The sequence below is a fragment of the Periplaneta americana genome, chromosome 16 (assembly GCF_040183065.1).
Source record: "Periplaneta americana isolate PAMFEO1 chromosome 16, P.americana_PAMFEO1_priV1, whole genome shotgun sequence".
NCBI classification, from domain to species: Eukaryota; Metazoa; Arthropoda; class Insecta; order Blattodea; family Blattidae; genus Periplaneta; species Periplaneta americana.
In genome coordinates this window covers 10,404,818-10,421,886 of record NC_091132.1, presented here as the reverse complement: position 1 = coordinate 10,421,886, position 17,069 = coordinate 10,404,818, and the positions used below count along the sequence as shown (strand labels likewise).

The window sequence follows — 17,069 nt, the reverse complement described above, 5'->3', positions numbered from 1 at the left end:
ATATGATCTAGGGTATTAATTATTGTCTTGCTTGAAACGGTACATTGACAGGAAAATTTGTGTTCGATAGTTGGCTATCCCTGCGTTTTTTAAAGCAAGACGTAAAGCGCTGTCGCAAGACCGTTCTTTTATTACACTCGCTTCACCGTCGCTGCAGCAACCGTGCAATCGCTTTACGAATTTGCTGCACGATCCATCATGGCGGAATGCGTGTTTTGGTCTTTTGCAACTTTTATTATTGTTAAAATCGTCTAGTAATAATAATTCCATATCATTATCATGAAGTTGAAACTATTTAACATGTTCGGTTCTTTTAAGGTTAAATTTATTACTGCAGTAATAGAAGCCAATATTAATAGTCCACCATTTTGCTGCAGCGAAGGCATGAAGCGCTTTAAAAAACGCTAGGTATTGGATAACCTGTAGAAACTGCGTCATTTTGAACTCCTCTTGTTCGAATGGCGAGGTGACAGAAGGTACGCATGTTGTGTGGTCTTATAATTTTTTTTTTTTTTAATTTTCTAGTTTTGCTTACAGCTAGTAATATTTTTCAATGGCAATAAGTAATCGGGTGGGTGGTTTATAAGTTAAGTAAGTTTTATGAAAATCAATATAATTTCTTGGAATTAAAAGACAAATTCTAGAATCTCTTCGATGATGTCACGTGGGATTTGATTTTACTTTACTCAAAGTCTATGGCTTTCAAAAATACTTGATAAGTTAGCCTACTACTGCAAATATATTACAACTCTTTCGAATTTATTTTGATGCTCTTTAGATGTCAGAAATGCAATATACTAAGTCCCGTATTTTATTATTCATTCATTCATTCATTCATTCATCCATTTACTTATTTTATTCCATAGATCTTACATGAGCAATGAAGCTTTAAGATGTGGAACAAGTCAAAATTACAATTTTTGCAGTTTTACAATTTTGTGCAATTTTTTTTACAATATTTTGGCGAGATGTAGTGAGATGAGGTGAGGTCCGAGGATTCGCTAAAATATTACCCGGCATTTGCCTTTTGGTTGGGGAAAAACTCGGAAAAACCCCACCAGGTAATCAAATCAAAGGGGTTGATGCCGAGGACTCGCCATAGACCATCCGGATTCAGTCCCACGGCTGTGGAAAACCTCGGAAGAAACCAAAGACCAAAGGGGGATCCAACCCAAGCCCGAATGCAGCTCCGGATCAGCAGCCCAGCGAGTCTGCCGACTGAGCTACATCGATGGCTCTACTAAAAGTATACAATACATAGCCAATCAGATTATTAAATTTACAAACGCAAACGATTGTTCATGATTCATAAGTTGAGCTATATGTATAATACAAGTAAGTTAATTAAATTTAAGGCATAATAGAAATGCCAGTTGTGATATACAGAAATTGATAATACATATCATGCAAACTACTTCAAATTACAAACACAAACAATTTATCAATAGAGCTATACAGATTACTATTCAATTTAAAGCATATACAATTCATCGGCCAAAACTATACAAATATACACAATACAAAGTAAGCAGAATAATTTAATTTACAAGAATACTTTCATTAAGCTATTAATTTGTGCAATTAATATCGAGTAGATTAATTCAATTTATAATCATGAACAATTCATCAGGTGAGCTATACAGACTACTATACAATTTACAGCATATATAATTCATCAATTGAGCTATACAGACTATCAAAACGGAATTACAACTCAGCCTTTCTTGCACTCTTATTAGCAGTTTTGGATTAAAGGTCAGGCTACATTTAATTTGTAATTTTGGGTCCACGTAATTTTGCCTTAGATTGGATTTCGTTTGGTTCTATCCCGCTACTTTACGTAATTTTTCGGTCTACCCGATTGGCTTTCCGTCAATGTGCTACGGTGGTAATATATATCTGAGAAAACTTTAGTTTAAAGTTTCCTCACTGCCAACAATTTATTTTAAAATATGTAAAAAGAAGAACAGATTTGTCTTTTTATCGAATGGGTAATTATTTTCTTCTGTGACAAATTGAACGTTGGTCAGTATGACGGACATCATAGAGGATCAGTGACAGGTTAGGACTGGTTTGTTCAAGTTTTTGGTTCACTGTGCATATTATATGTTTTTTTGATAGGCATACCAAAAACCTGAACAAACCAAGGATTCTCCAAACCAAATCTAACCTGTTAGTGATCCTCGATGTCCACCTTATTGACCAAAGTTTAATTTGGCACAGAAGAAAATAATTACCGTCGAATGCCCATCATTATTAATGACAGTGAGGCTATTTGTCACTAATCTATCTCCTCAACAAACCCTATCTTGTCTTATAGCAACCACTAGAAAAAAATATCTGCATTTATATTCTTGAACATGTTATGCAACTGTCCTTGATAATGGGGTGTACATGGTAATTTTGTATGCAAACCTTTGTACGGTGCACTTTCCATATGTTGCTGTTGAAAAGTTTACAGAGAATTTAAAGAAACATACCAGTATCGTTATATTTGCGCTAAACTGGAGAATTTGCTACGGTAGCTTTGAACCGTGCCGTTATGGCCAAATTGAACTAAAGAGACAATGTCGTCAACATAAGGACATGACATTGGTCTGTGGTGTCGTTAGAAGGAGAAATTTTTTTTTTATCTCTACTTTTTTCGTTCTGAACATTACTGAGAGATAGCACCACTGTTGGCGACAAGATGTATTTGCGTAAATATTGCGAGTAGATTACGTGGTTTAGATGAGGGGCTCGCAACAGGAACAGTTTTGCTGTGGTGCATGTGCGGACCTCTCATGCAAGGGCAGTGTGATCCTTACTTGAATTTATTTTCGTGTGTACATTCCAGATAAAATGAAGAAGATCCCTTCTTGCTCCCTTTACACATCTTGCATATTATACGGAAGTTAGGTTTGGTTAGTTTAGGTTTTTTTATTAACCAAGTCCAATCATGCGCAGACAGCCAAGATGATCCTGTTGATCATGGCCCTTGTGATAGTTTTTGTTTCGTAATATTGATAAACAATAATATGATAAAAGCGGTGAATAATTTCATGACTGCTAAAAGTTTTCTTCGTAAAAGACGAGGTATTTTCTCTAGACCACAAATAAAACGGCAACGCGGTCATAATTACGTACTTGACTCTTTGGTGAACTAAATTTACTTTTCTTCATTTGAATGATATTCCCTGAAACACACCTTCCCTTCCTCCTCTATTTCTTTGTGATAACCTACTTTAAGCTCTTCCTACATCTGCATTTTCTTTCGGAACATTCAAAACACTGGTGGCCAAGTAGCTCAGTTGGTAGAGCAGCTGGCTACGGACTGGAAGGTCCGGGGTTCGATCCCCGGTGGTGACAGAATTTTTTCTCGTTGCCAAACTTTCAGAACGGCCCCGAGGTTCACTCAGCCTCCTATAAAATTGAGTACTGGGGCCTTCCCAGGGGTAAAAGGCGGTCAGAGCATGGTGCCAACCACACCACCTCATTCTATCATTCTAGTGCCAAGGTCATGGAAAGCATTGGGGCTCTACTCCCATGCCCCCCCCCCTCAAGTGCCTTCATGGCATGTTACGGGGATACCTTTACCTTTACATTCAAAACACTGCCGTTGTACTCTATAAACCTTGCACTTGACTAATGGAGTGAATTATTTAAGAATATAGTCGCGAATTTTACTACAACCATTTCAATTGTCTTTTGTTTGACATGGCTCAACACAGTCTGGTGAGCAATGTCGACTACCGACATTGGTCTACTGTGCGTATTATCCAGTTCCATTATTTGCCTTTCAGGTGTTCACGGACGATTCTGGAGTAGGTAGTGATTCTCTAATGCTGCTCTTGGATACGTGCTTCCAGCTTCATGAAGTACTGATTACACCAACATCTGCAGTATAGGTATTTATTATGCCAGAGACCAAATTTTAGTATAGGTATTATTGATATGTTACATCAGATCCTAACTTCATTGTGAGATTTTTCATTTTTCTGTCCAATTCTATATACTTCTGGTACAATAGTGTATGCTTAAGAGTTTCCTTTTGTGAATTGCAGACATCGCATAACAGGATGTTGAACAGATGAAATTCGGAGCTACTTAGAAGATGGGATACGCATTCTTGATGCACACAATCACCTGCATGGTTGTGATTTTCAAATGGAGAGCGCGAATCACTTCTGATCCACAGACCCTGACAACAAACATGCGTAAACTGGTAAGTACCGGTATGGTGACCAAGGCGGCTATTCTCTTTCAAAACTTTTACACACTTTCCTTGATACTTTGCATTCTATTGACAGTTATTAATAGTCTCTAATCCCCATTTCAGTTTGGTTGATAGGCTTTCCCCTCTACTCACACTCTTTACCATCCGTGAAGGGGAAGATGCTACTGTCCATCTTACTAACGTTCGACTAATTGACTTTGAATATAGTGAAAATCCTTATTATTGAAAATGTTTACCGGTAATCTACATTTCGAAAATCTATATTAAGCATTTATATTTCATTTTATTGCTATTTATATCAACTGACACATTAAAAAGCTACTGATAGCAGAAGATAAATGTTTTCTTCACTGCTAGTTGCTACTCTACAGCATAAATGATGGAGCAATCTGCACTGTGTCACTCCCCCCAGACTTCATAATACAAACTAGCATCCCTTTATTTAATTAAATATTAGTTGAAAATGTTGTAAAAACGACACTAAAATATACTGATACATGTAATTGTCAAACATCTGTGTCACTGTATTTTATATCCATTTATGTACTTTACTTAATATTTTATTTTCTTGTGTGTACAACTTGGGGGGTGCAGGTATAAGAGGTAAGAGCTACCGGTCTGTTATACTGACGGATTCAGGGCAAGTAGAAGGGGAAAGAAATGCCTTCGCATCCTCTCAACTTGTATGAAATGTCGTTTAGTCGATATAACAGCCATTTGAATATGTGCGACTGGAATTCTTTTGATTACATGCCGTTCATATTATTAAATTGATCATTGAACTGAAAAAAAGTAAATGTGCAAGACCTTTTTCGACTGTTTTTCTCAAATAGTGGTAATTTCTTGAGAAAACTGGGTAACTTCCCAGAATGTGTCGCTGCACATAGATCAGTTTTGCACTAAACCTAACTTGTCAGACTCTGGTACCTTACCCGAGTGAGTCTGACAGGTTAGGTTGTTTTGGAATTATTTCATTATAGGATATTGCTTAATTTTCGTGAAGTTTAATAAACGACGTCGCAACATGGCCAATGTAAACCAACACGACGAGTAAATAAAAATATCTAAAAAGCAATAATCACACACAATTTCACGATATCCCATTCTGGAACAGAACCCATCCACTCTTATTCAAAATAGGATACCAGCAAAACAATTTCACAACATCCCATTCTGGAATGGAACCCATCCGCTCTTATTCAGAATAGGATACCAGCAAAACAATTTCACAACATCCCATTCTGGAATGGAACCCATCCGCTCTTATTCAAAATAGGGTATCAACACAATCCCAGTCTACACCTGTGGAGTAACGGTTAGCGCGTCTGGTCGCGAAACCAGGTGGCCCGGGTTCGATTCCCAGTCGGGGCAAGTTACCTGGTTGAGGTATTTACCGGGGTTTTCCCTCAACTCAATATGAGCAAATGCTGGGTAACTTTCGGTGCTGGACCCCGGACTCATTTCACCGGCATTATCACCTTCATCTCATTCAGGCGCTAAATAACCTAAGATGTTGATAAAGCGTCGTAAACTAACCCACTAAAAAAAAAAAAAAAAAAAAGCACAATCCCATAGATGAAATTTCGGCAACCCCACACTATACAGGCAGAGAAAATGCACTTATATCATTGAATTCATAGTATACCTTGCATACGCTAAGTTTAAATTTAGTGTGTCTATGTGCAGCAACACATTGAGGAAAATTACTGAAAACTGCTGTGGAAAGCGTATATTTTCGAATTTAAGTAAATATGCCATCATGGAGTATTGGTCTATTGAGCCCCATGTTGTTAAATCTAAGAGTCTTGAATTGTCTGCTGAGAGTACTGGAAAATATTTCTATATAGTACACCACATAACGTGTTCTGTAATGTTTGCTACTCTAAGAATATTTCCAAGTTAAGGAACTTGGAAGAACAAGAGTAGAAGAATAGTGTACATTTTGACTCGAGAACAGTGATTTTTAACATGGTTATTCAAACATTTTACATTGGACCTACATTGTAAAGAAATGGAGTGTACAAGTTAACTTATCATGTTGACTTCATTAATAATTGTCGAAGAGGAATGGAATATTTTATACTTACGATATATGATAAAAGAACATGAAAAAGTTATCAGAGCACACAGTCATAGTTACTAGTACTAGACTCTAGAATAGGATGAAATATTAGTGTTAGGGACAAGTTTGTGGAATTCTGGAGGACAGACTTTGTGGTCCAGATTTTCGCGGGGTATTTCTTAATTCTAAAATAGAAAACATACATACATTTGACTTGACACTGAACTTATAATCTGTCGTAATTTCTGCTCCAGATTGTTTCTTCATGGACCAGAGGACTGCGATAGGTTTTCCTGAAACTGCGGTGCAGGACAAGTATGAAGAAGTGAGGGACTTTTGGAAAAGAACATCAGCAGCATAAGGTTGGTATATATTATAATGTAATGGATTAAAATGAAATGAATATGAAATTAAATTATATTTGATGTGAATACAACAGAGTACATTGAAGTCGATACAGTTAATATATAAAATTTGTTGAGTGCATAGATTTGATTAGATCAAGTAGCTTCGATTAAACAAGATTAGTACAGTTTAGATTAATTGCACTTAATGAGATGGGGTAGGTCAGGTGAATAAGATTATAGGAGGTTAGATATAATTGATTGGAGAAAATAGATCACAATAAGTTGGATTAATTAGGGATAGATAGATAGATATAGTTGGAGGTTTATTTATTCCAACTCTTATTCTTATACAGGGTTTGTCAATTGACAGAATAGTTCACAATGAATTTTACAAGTAACACTGAAAAAGAAATTACAATAAGTTTGGTATAAACGTAAATAACTTGTTTTATATATTATTGTGATGTAAGTGATTCCGAAATATGACAGATTATTTAGTTATGGTTATAATAATATCATCTTGGAGCTTGAAGCTTATTGTAATTTTTTTTTTAACAAATTGCATGATAAGCAGTTTTTCCTTGATTATCTTTCTGTCCATTTATCTGTTACTCTAATTCGATCATGTTACGTCTCACTGATATTGAATACCATATATTCCCGAGTACTCTGTGCCCTCAAATAAGCCATACATCCACCTTTTTAAAGGCAAAAGAATTTTCGACAAATTAAAAACAAACACAAATACAGTTCAGTTAACAAATTTTATCCTGGAACAGGATTCTGCTACTACCAACGTAGTTTCTGTATCTTACATAGCTTGTAAAGAGAGATGTCAGTGTCATCTGTCTTGTTTCAGGCATCTGGAGAGTTATGAAATGGGCATCAAATTCTGACATGACTCATATAGAAAAAGACGTGAAATTCAGAAGCCTTTAACGCTTCACAAAAGTGAATGTGAAAAAGGTTAAACACATATTTGTTATTCATAAAAAACATAACCTATAAAAATATGAACCTATAAAAATATGAATGGCTATCAAATTATAAGGTTAGATTGTATTGTTAAATATAATGAACAATTACAGTTTATTTTGTAAAATTTGAATTGCAAAATGCAATTACTTGTAACTTTAAATTATATATATATAATAAAAAATAGAATTGGCATAACTGGAATTATAGAAATGGATTGTAAACTGTATTAAACATCCTGTAATGACGATTTCCCAGTACTATTTTCTTGTTTCCTGTTTATTAACGTCATTTATCTGATTCACCCAGTCGGGGTAATGTAACTCCACCTTCCAGGCACCCCAACCTCAGAAGTGGGTTACAACTAAGCCACAGCCAGGAGAGAAGACCAGAAATGTCGAAAAGACAACCTGGTGGCATTGGATAAAAAAAAAAAATATTCCATGTTCAGTACTCCCTGTTGCTGGTTAAAATAGGCCTAATGTCACTACTGTGCATTTGTTTGTTTAGGAAACTTACTTTCCAATTAATTAAACTATTTTAAAATTACGTATAAGACCACCTACTGTCAGCCAAAACGTCAACTTGTTAAAAGAACAGACTACCTTGGTATTACTCTTTGTATTCATCCACTTTCATAGTAAATAAATCTAATAGTACCATTTTTATTTTTTTACACAAGGTACATATGAGTCAAGTTATATGTTTCATTGTATTTACCAGCTAAAATTAAAATTTTCTTTTAAAATAACTACAAAGTTATGGTCTTCAAATGCGGAACTATATTTTTCCTGCATCGTGTGAGTGTTTTGACTACAGTCTATGCAAAACTAGAAAGGTTCAGCGGCTCAGATGTTACCATTGTAACACTTAAACCAGCCAACCAGAGTCCATTGTCACAAGTCAACTGTTTTACAGCGAGCACATAGCAGCCAGCTGTTTTGTTCATAAGAGTTTAATCTTCGTTACTGTGTCACAGAAAGTATTGGTGTTTTGTCATGACTATTGTTCTCGTAGTTATTCTGGTAGCATGTGTATTTAAATTATTGTCTACGGTAAAAAAGATGCAAATTTTGCTATGACATGTGGAATCTTCCACAGCAGTGTTTATTCTCTGGACACTATCGTAAAGAACTTAGATTTTAAATATAAAAAAGTTGATGGCCGCAAGATGTTAATGGAGGGAACTGACACTAATATTTGTTTCTCATCATTCCTCATGGTTCTGTAAAACAAACTTTTACTTGCGTATACCTCGGAAAGTTAATATATTGCATGTGTGAATTTTTTAAATCACTGTCCATATTTTGAGTAACAACTTCATTTAGCAATGTGATTGCGAAGGAATTAATTTTTTATCCACCTTGTAGGATTGTCAGAAAGAGGATCACTATCATCTTTTGCCCTAAGTCATCGGGATAAAATGAAATAGGCCTAATTGATTCTGCATCATTATTACTGACACTAATATCTGAAACATCTGGGTGAGATGAAACATGCCCCGCTATTTTCTATACTGTTTGTCACATTGATGCTCAGATTTATGTAGGCCTGACACTTCTCCACAAGACATTAGCTGATGTAAGGTAGTCCATGGAGCTAAAAACTGTAACTTCCCTTTACAACTACAAATTTATAGCATGAAATCTTGATTATGGTTTATACTATATATCGTTTACATACACATTCACTGACTCTTCTATTACTATTATTATAATAATAATAATTAGGGACTGATGGTAGGCTTATGTGAGGGCGGCAGTGAACCTGCGGATTCCTTAAAAGCCATTTATAAGTAATAATAATAATAATAATAATATGATACAAATTTACGATTTTGCGTCAGCTACTCAGTTTCTATGTGGCACAATCAACCACACAACTTTACGTTGCTCCATTCCTGCATGTGAGAAAGAGAACTGTCAATACCTTTCTATTTTGTATAGACTGTAGAAGCCATTCATGGCTGTAACAGCCACGTGCTTATGTTTACATCAGGATTATTGTAATAGCGAAAAGATTATAGATATATACTTAAGAAGATAGATTTTATTGGAATCTGTATTAAAAAATGTGCAGATACCCAGTTTTCCAACTATTTTTCTTCATTTAATTATTACTCCAATTTGACAGTATTACAGCTCACTTGTACTAAGTAATGTCGAGTCTTAATCACAGTAAAGTAGGAATAGCAAGGCATTAACAGTAATACAACTTAAAATTATAATACTCTAGAAAAATAATTAAAATAGTACAGATTTATATTTCTAAAGCTGTAATACATTTTCTACTACCAATGTAGTTTCCGTATCTTACATAGCTTGTAAAGAATATATCAGTGTCATATGTTGTGTTTCAGGCATCTGGAGACATATGAAATGTCTGATGTGACTTGCATGGAAGATAAGAATGGCAGTTCCTGATGCACACAACCAACCTGCATAGTGAAATGGCATTGAAGTGAATGTGATGCAACTCTGGACTGCAGCCCCTGACACGAAACATGCATGAACTGACTGGTAAGTAGAGAGACCAAGGTGGCTACTTTTACCCGAAACTGACCAAATGGTCCTTTGATACCTTTCTGTCTAGGGACATTTATTTGTAATTTGTGAAGTGGACAGAACATAGCCATTGACTACCACCACCACCATGATTACTACTGTAAAAGTTCTGAGACGTGGAGAAGACTAGATTTACTGCTGTGTGACACAAAAGTCAATTGCCAAATGGGTAAAATAGTACTGTTTTGAAATGACAAATGCAGGACCATGAGAGGGATCACAATGAGGACTATGAAACACATAAGTACTAAGATAAAAAATGATCATGGTAAAAACCATAACAAAAGGCAAGAAGATCGACAAGTACAATAGTAAGGACCACAGTGACCACAATAAGGACCATGACAAAGACAACATGGATCATAATAAGGATAGCAACAAGGATCAAGATAGGGATCACGAGCACCATGATAAGGAACATGACAAGGTCGACAAGGACCATGATAAGGATCACAAGAACCAAGATTGGGATCATGACAAGCACTATGATAGGACCTGACAAGACCACTATAGAGATCACAAGGACCATGACAAAGGCAATGAAGAACCACAAGAAAGACGAGAACCATGTTAAGGATCATGACAAAGACGAGGACCATAACAAGGTCAAGTGGAGTAACGGTTAGCGTATCTAGCTGCGAAACCAGCTGGCCCGGGTTCGATTCCCGGTCGGGGCAAGTTACCTGGTTGAGGTTTTTTTCTGAGGTTTTCCCTCAACTCAATATGAGCAAATGCTGGGTTACTTTCGGTGTTGGACCTCGGACTCATTTCACCGGCATTATCACTTTCATTTCATTCAGACGCTAAATAACCTAAGATGTTGATAAAGCGTCGTAAAATAATCTACTAAAATAAAAAAAACAAGGTCAATGAGAAGGTCCAAGATAAGGATCATTACAAACACCATTATATGGATCAAGATAAGAACTGTGATAGGACCATGATAAAAACCACAAGGATCATGGCAAAGATGACAGGAATGACAATGACCATGACCATGATAAGGGCCACCAGAAAGACAACAAGGACGACTGTTAGAATCATGACAAAGACCACAAGGATCATGGCAAAGACGACAGGAATGACCATGATAAAGGCCACCAGAAAGACAACAAGGACGACTGTTAGAATCATGACAAAGACAAGGATCATGGCAAAGACGACAGGAATGACCATGATAAAGGCCACCAGAAAGACAACAAGGACGACTGTTAGAATCATGACAAAGACCACAAGGATCATGGCAAAGACGACAGGAATGACCATGATAAAGGCCACCAGAAAGACAACAAGGACGACTGTTAGAATCATGACAAAGACCACAAGGATCATGGCAAAGACGACAGGAATGACCATGATAAAGGCCACCAGAAAGACAACAAGGACGACTGTTAGAATCATGACAAAGACCACAAGGATCATGGCAAAGACGACAGGAATGACCATGATAAAGGCCACCAGAAAGACAACAAGGACGACTGTTAGAATCATGGCAAAGACGACAGGAATGACCATGACCATGATAAGGGCTACCAGAAAGACAACAAGGACGACTGTTAGAATTATGACAAAGACCACAGTTAGTGGCAAAGACATGTACCACAATAAAGACTGCGACAGACAATAAAGGTCATGGATCAGGGCACGGACCATAGTGTTTGTTGCTCTTGTGATACTGTCTGTTTGGTGGTCCTTGTGATCCTCTGTGTCATAGTGCAATATTTATCATTTGAAAAGTTTGTTTTCCCCATTTGGCAATCGACTTTTTTGTCACACATTACCTTCCACATTTTCATAAAGAAAAGAGAGCATGCATGTAAACTATACCTACAGTATACAATGGAACCTCGATCCATCGTTTTTTTTTTTTGGGGGGGGGGGCGACAGGGAATAATAATGGTAATATTGGGAAACCATAAAAATTACCGTATTTACGTGTATAATAGGCGCAATAGAGTTATGAACATATCCGCTGTTCCCTAGATGATTTAAGGGGGAATACCCACATAATTGATGCATTTTATTTTTAGCAATAATCATAAATAATATAACATCATAACGGACGTGTCTCGTAATATCTTAGTCTTGTTTATAAACATACGATAAAAAGCATTGTTTGCTTAAATAGGGTATAAAATGAAGAACCGAATGGTTAGCGAATACACTGAATGCACCTTTATTAGAACGTTATGTACACTATTTCTTGCAGAAAAAATCTGCAATTAGCTTTCGTTTCGTGCACATTTCACACCTGAATTCTATAGTGAATTTCTGATAAGAACGATACTGCAGTAAACAGAAAGGTGGGGTTCAACCACCTCCCACACCATGTGTGTGATGAGGATGACGTACACACTAGAAATTAGTTCGCTATGCCTTAACAAATAAAAATGACACTCGGTAGGAAATTAAACGCAGAATAAATATGGGAAATGCGTGTTATTATTCGGTTGAGAAGCTTTTGTCATCTAGTCTTCTGTCAAAAAATCTGAAAGTTAGAATTTATAAAACAGTTATATTACTGGTTGTTCTGTATGGTTGTGAAACTTGGACTCTCACTTTGAGAGAGGAACAGAGATTAAGGGTGTATGAGAATAAAGTTCTTAGGAAAATATATGGGGCTAAGAGGGATGAAGTTACAGGAGAATGGAGAAAGTTACACAACGCAGAACTGCACGCATTGTATTCTTCACCTGACATAATTAGGAACATAAAATCCAGACGTTTGAGATGGGCAGGACATGTAGCATGTATGGGCAAATCCAGAAATGCATATAGTGTGTTAGTTGGGAGGCCGGAAGGAAAAAGACCTTTAGGGAGGCCGAGACGTAGGTGGGAAGATATTATTAAAATGGATTTGAGGGAGGTGGGATATGATGGTAGAAACTGGATTAATCTTGCTCAGGATAGGGACCAATGGTGGGCTTATGTGAGGGCGGCAATGAACCTCCGGGTTCCTTAAAAGCCAGTAAGTAAGTATGCCTTATTAGATGTTGGTCGTTACTAATAATTTAGACAAATTAAATATATGAAAATCATAAACCTAGATTCGTGATATGTTTAGAATACAGATACGTGTTACCACAAATCCATTTCAATAAAATTAATACTACTGTTTAAAGTAGGTGGGCTTCTGTTAGCCCATACATAGAACCTGCATCATAAATTATGCCTACATCATATTGCATGAAAATAATGCTGAAACTTGTCTAGCTCTTTAGTAACCCTACAAAGATACTTCTCCTGTACGTGTCTAAGCATATAAACATATACTGAACACAGAAACACTTGCCACTGTGGAGATTGGCATCTGTGTTGTAGCACAGCCGACTCTAAACAAGTCACAGCATTAAGACGACAAATTGCGTTAGCTAAGACTGCATAATATATTTCATAATAATACTGTATCAAGTGTTTATGCACCTCCACATCATTCTTGTGTGGAAAAATATGATTAATCAATAAGTTACTATAAAATTACATTTCTTTTCAGAATCTAATACCTGTCTTCATAGTATAATCACACACAGTAACTAATTTCCACATTAACAGACTATACTAAATGCATGTGGAGAGTTTGTGTGCTGCACTAAGATGATAAATCACGTCACGTATCATGGTGGCATAACATAGAAGCTAGACATAGTCTCCGGAGGAAAAAGTTCGCCCTTTCAAAGTAAAAGAAAACTATCCATGTGGGGAAATATGGTGATAGGACCATGATTTCTCAATGGTTGATGCGATAAAATGATAGTTCGAGGAATGATAGAACCAGGAAAGAATAATGTTATTTACTGTATGTGTGACTATTTCTGGGACCAAAAAAAGCAGACGAAAAAGATGGGAAAACGACGGTAATGGGAACGATGCATCGAGGTTCTACTGTACTAGTAATACAAAACTGATAACATTTTGCACTGGAGTGTACTTTTGAGTAGGGTTGTGACAAGAGTGGGCATTGAAAGAAAATAACATATGCACAGCCAGATGTCTTCCTGCATGGCTATGTCTATACTAACACCACCGCCATTACAAGTGCTATAAAAATTACTTGTTATTTAATAGATATACATAATACACTGCTCATTCAAAAGAATATTTGAGTTTTAAATTCTACGATTGATTCGGTTGGATGTATAAGTAACTAGGACATTTAAAAGAGACATGGGTATTAAAAGCATGTGAATGGTTCAGAATATGATTGTAAGTGTATTCATTGTGTTTGTCGAAACTCACGCCCCCACATTACAAGATTGTTGGCAATAATTAGTGGCCCCAAATCTTTGAATAAAGAGGGACTTATCTGCGAAATCTAGCGAAAGTTACAGCCCACTTCCCAATGTACAATCTTTCATAATGTAATTCCTTGTGCCATGTTCTCTCACCTTCTGTGACAAGTGGATCATGTGTCGCAACTGGCTGTGCGTGCTCCCCTCTGTCGAGATGAATTAATATTATACCCAGGCTGTTGTAAACTTGCACTGACAACTTTGTGTAATGTGATGTTATCACAATGATCACTCAATACAAAACAGCTGACTTCAGTTACACAAAGTTCGTTATTCTGCTCCATTAATTCAAATTGTAACTCCATTCTTTATTACTGTTCTCTTAGAGAGACCTAAAGTTTATATCTGCTGTATCTGCAGGAATGGAGGGATGCTCATATATATATTATGGACATTTTCCTTTTCCTGCTCGTAAAGGGCCCCATACACACAAATATTTACCTGGAATCAAGTCTGTGCAAACGTAAATCCACAGGCATGTTCTCTCATGTATGGATGAAAAATATCGAGCCTTTTGGCCTTGATGTCTCCAGACTGACAGCTTGAAATTTTCCGACTAGTGGTCTCCAAATCAAGTGGCAGAAAAAGTAAACTTAGAAACAAATGATACTGTGAGCATCTGGTTGAGAATCCATTGAATGCAGAACCATGGAGGAATAGTATTTCTCGAGTGATTGCATTTCTCCATGGGAAGTAATGGACTTCAACGACCTCTTACGTCGTCTTAGAGTTGACGGTATTTTGGAAGGTGGTCGTCTACTAGAGTTAGGGCCGAGAGAGAGAGAGAGAGTGTACAACATTGCCATATCGTAGTACATGCGCACATGCAGTACAAATAGGGCTGAACAGAATTTGATTTCTCAAAAGATAATGACTTTTGACGTTGATTACTGTAAGCATGACACCAAACAAATCCTGTTTCCTTCACTGACAATTCTTTGCATGATTTGCGAACTCATACGAAATGCTTCTGCAGTTGTTTCTTGCGCATTGGCAACGTTGCAGCCACACCATGATGGCTGGCAGTGTTCTGCTCATCAACGTTTTTAAAATAATCACACACTTTAAACACTATTTCTCGTGTCTCGTCTTTTTACACTTTCTCATTCCATTTATTTACCCTACACACATAGTATAGTTAGTTTTACTTATCCAATGTATTGAAACACTCACACGTGAACAAACGAACTTGGTGTTTGTTACTGACTGATTCTGATTGGTTGGACAATACATGCTTGTGATGTCACATGCCAGAAATGCTATGGTGCACATAGCAGCCAACTGCCTTCCGAACTGCTGTTGACTCTAGTGAACTATAAGTCTAGGAGCTAAGTCTGTAGTAGACTTGCCTCCAAGTAAGTCTTTGTGTGGATTGGATCCTTAAAATTAACGAGTCTTTCCCACCAATTCTGATGCCTATTTACATAAAGAAGTCTCAATACACGAGTTATCATTTTCAGAACGAATCTTTTATAGATATATATATATATATATATATATGTGCGACATTCCACAGCACTGCTACAAATTATTACTTTATAACGCCAACAAAAAATTACGAACGTAGTAGTAACACCATGTAACAGCAGAGCTCCACATAGCAGCAGCTAAGTTATGATTGATTCAGAAGGTACTGCACAGCATTCTTAAAATTTATCATAGGAAGGGTTGTCAAGCAAATAACTGTCAAGAACAAGGTTACAATGGCCTGGGTATAGATGCAACTGTTAAGAGCAAAAATACCCAACAGAAAAAAGTTGACTCAAATTAAATATGGAAAAAAAAAAAAAATAGAATTGTCCAGTAATGCTGTGTATAGATAAATCATGTTCTTAATTTCAGAGTTGTTGAAAACTTATATTTTTTTAATTCTCTTGCAGATTTTCTCATGAACCGGGGGAAGATAAATTCTCCTGAGACTGACGAGCAGAACTGGTACAAAGAAGTGAATGTCATGAGCATAAGGTTGGAATGCATTAGAATGTAATCAGTTGGAGTGGAAAATGTTAGAATAGTTTGAACCAGATTATGTGATCAAAATGTATAAAGGATGGAAGTGATATAACTTTGCATATTGAAGGGGGCAATAACTATTAGATTTACATTAAAATATCTATTATTATAACAGTGTAAGTCTAAAACTAAATGAAAGCTCTTTAAATGCTGTAATGAATAACAGTGTAAGTCTAAAACTAAATGAAAGCTCTTTAAATGCTGTAATGAGTATCAAAGTTATTTTTATAGTGTTGCATGCTTGATTTAAATATGCAGAACATTGCTTTAAAGATAGCATTATACTAAAAGTTCCCTCCTCCCTTTTTGTTAAAACGTAAAGTTCAAATTAACGTATTAAAAATTAGACAAAACACTTTAAAAAGTCTAATCTGAGTTCTTTCTATCTTATAAAAGTTATCTTGCCTTTGACAAGTTACACTTTACAGCATAAAACTGGAATGTTAAATTAACGAGAGATGTAATAGCTATTTGGTAAATTTAACAGATTTATGAAACTGCCCATGAGTTTATAGTAGTCTTTGACATGTTTTAATGTGGAGCCTTTAAGTGAGCACGTATCTGGGGAAAATGTCCTTTACATTAAATGTAGTACTCTGTTGT

General features: G+C 36.3%; 1 long non-coding RNA gene across 2 annotated transcripts; it reads left to right on the top strand.

The window, feature by feature from the left end:
* The first annotated feature begins 452 nt into the window (after positions 1 to 452).
* On the top strand, positions 453 to 16,629 carry LOC138691033 (uncharacterized). Of its 2 annotated transcripts, none has more exons than XR_011329730.1 (6): positions 453 to 476; positions 3,783 to 3,887; positions 4,044 to 4,204; positions 6,533 to 6,640; positions 9,960 to 10,119; positions 16,334 to 16,629. It is a non-coding gene; the product is annotated as an uncharacterized lncRNA (long non-coding RNA). The 2 variants fall into 2 exon arrangements; XR_011329731.1 differs by lacking the exon at positions 453 to 476 and adding an exon at positions 905 to 1,246.
* The last annotated feature ends 440 nt before the right edge of the window (positions 16,630 to 17,069 follow it).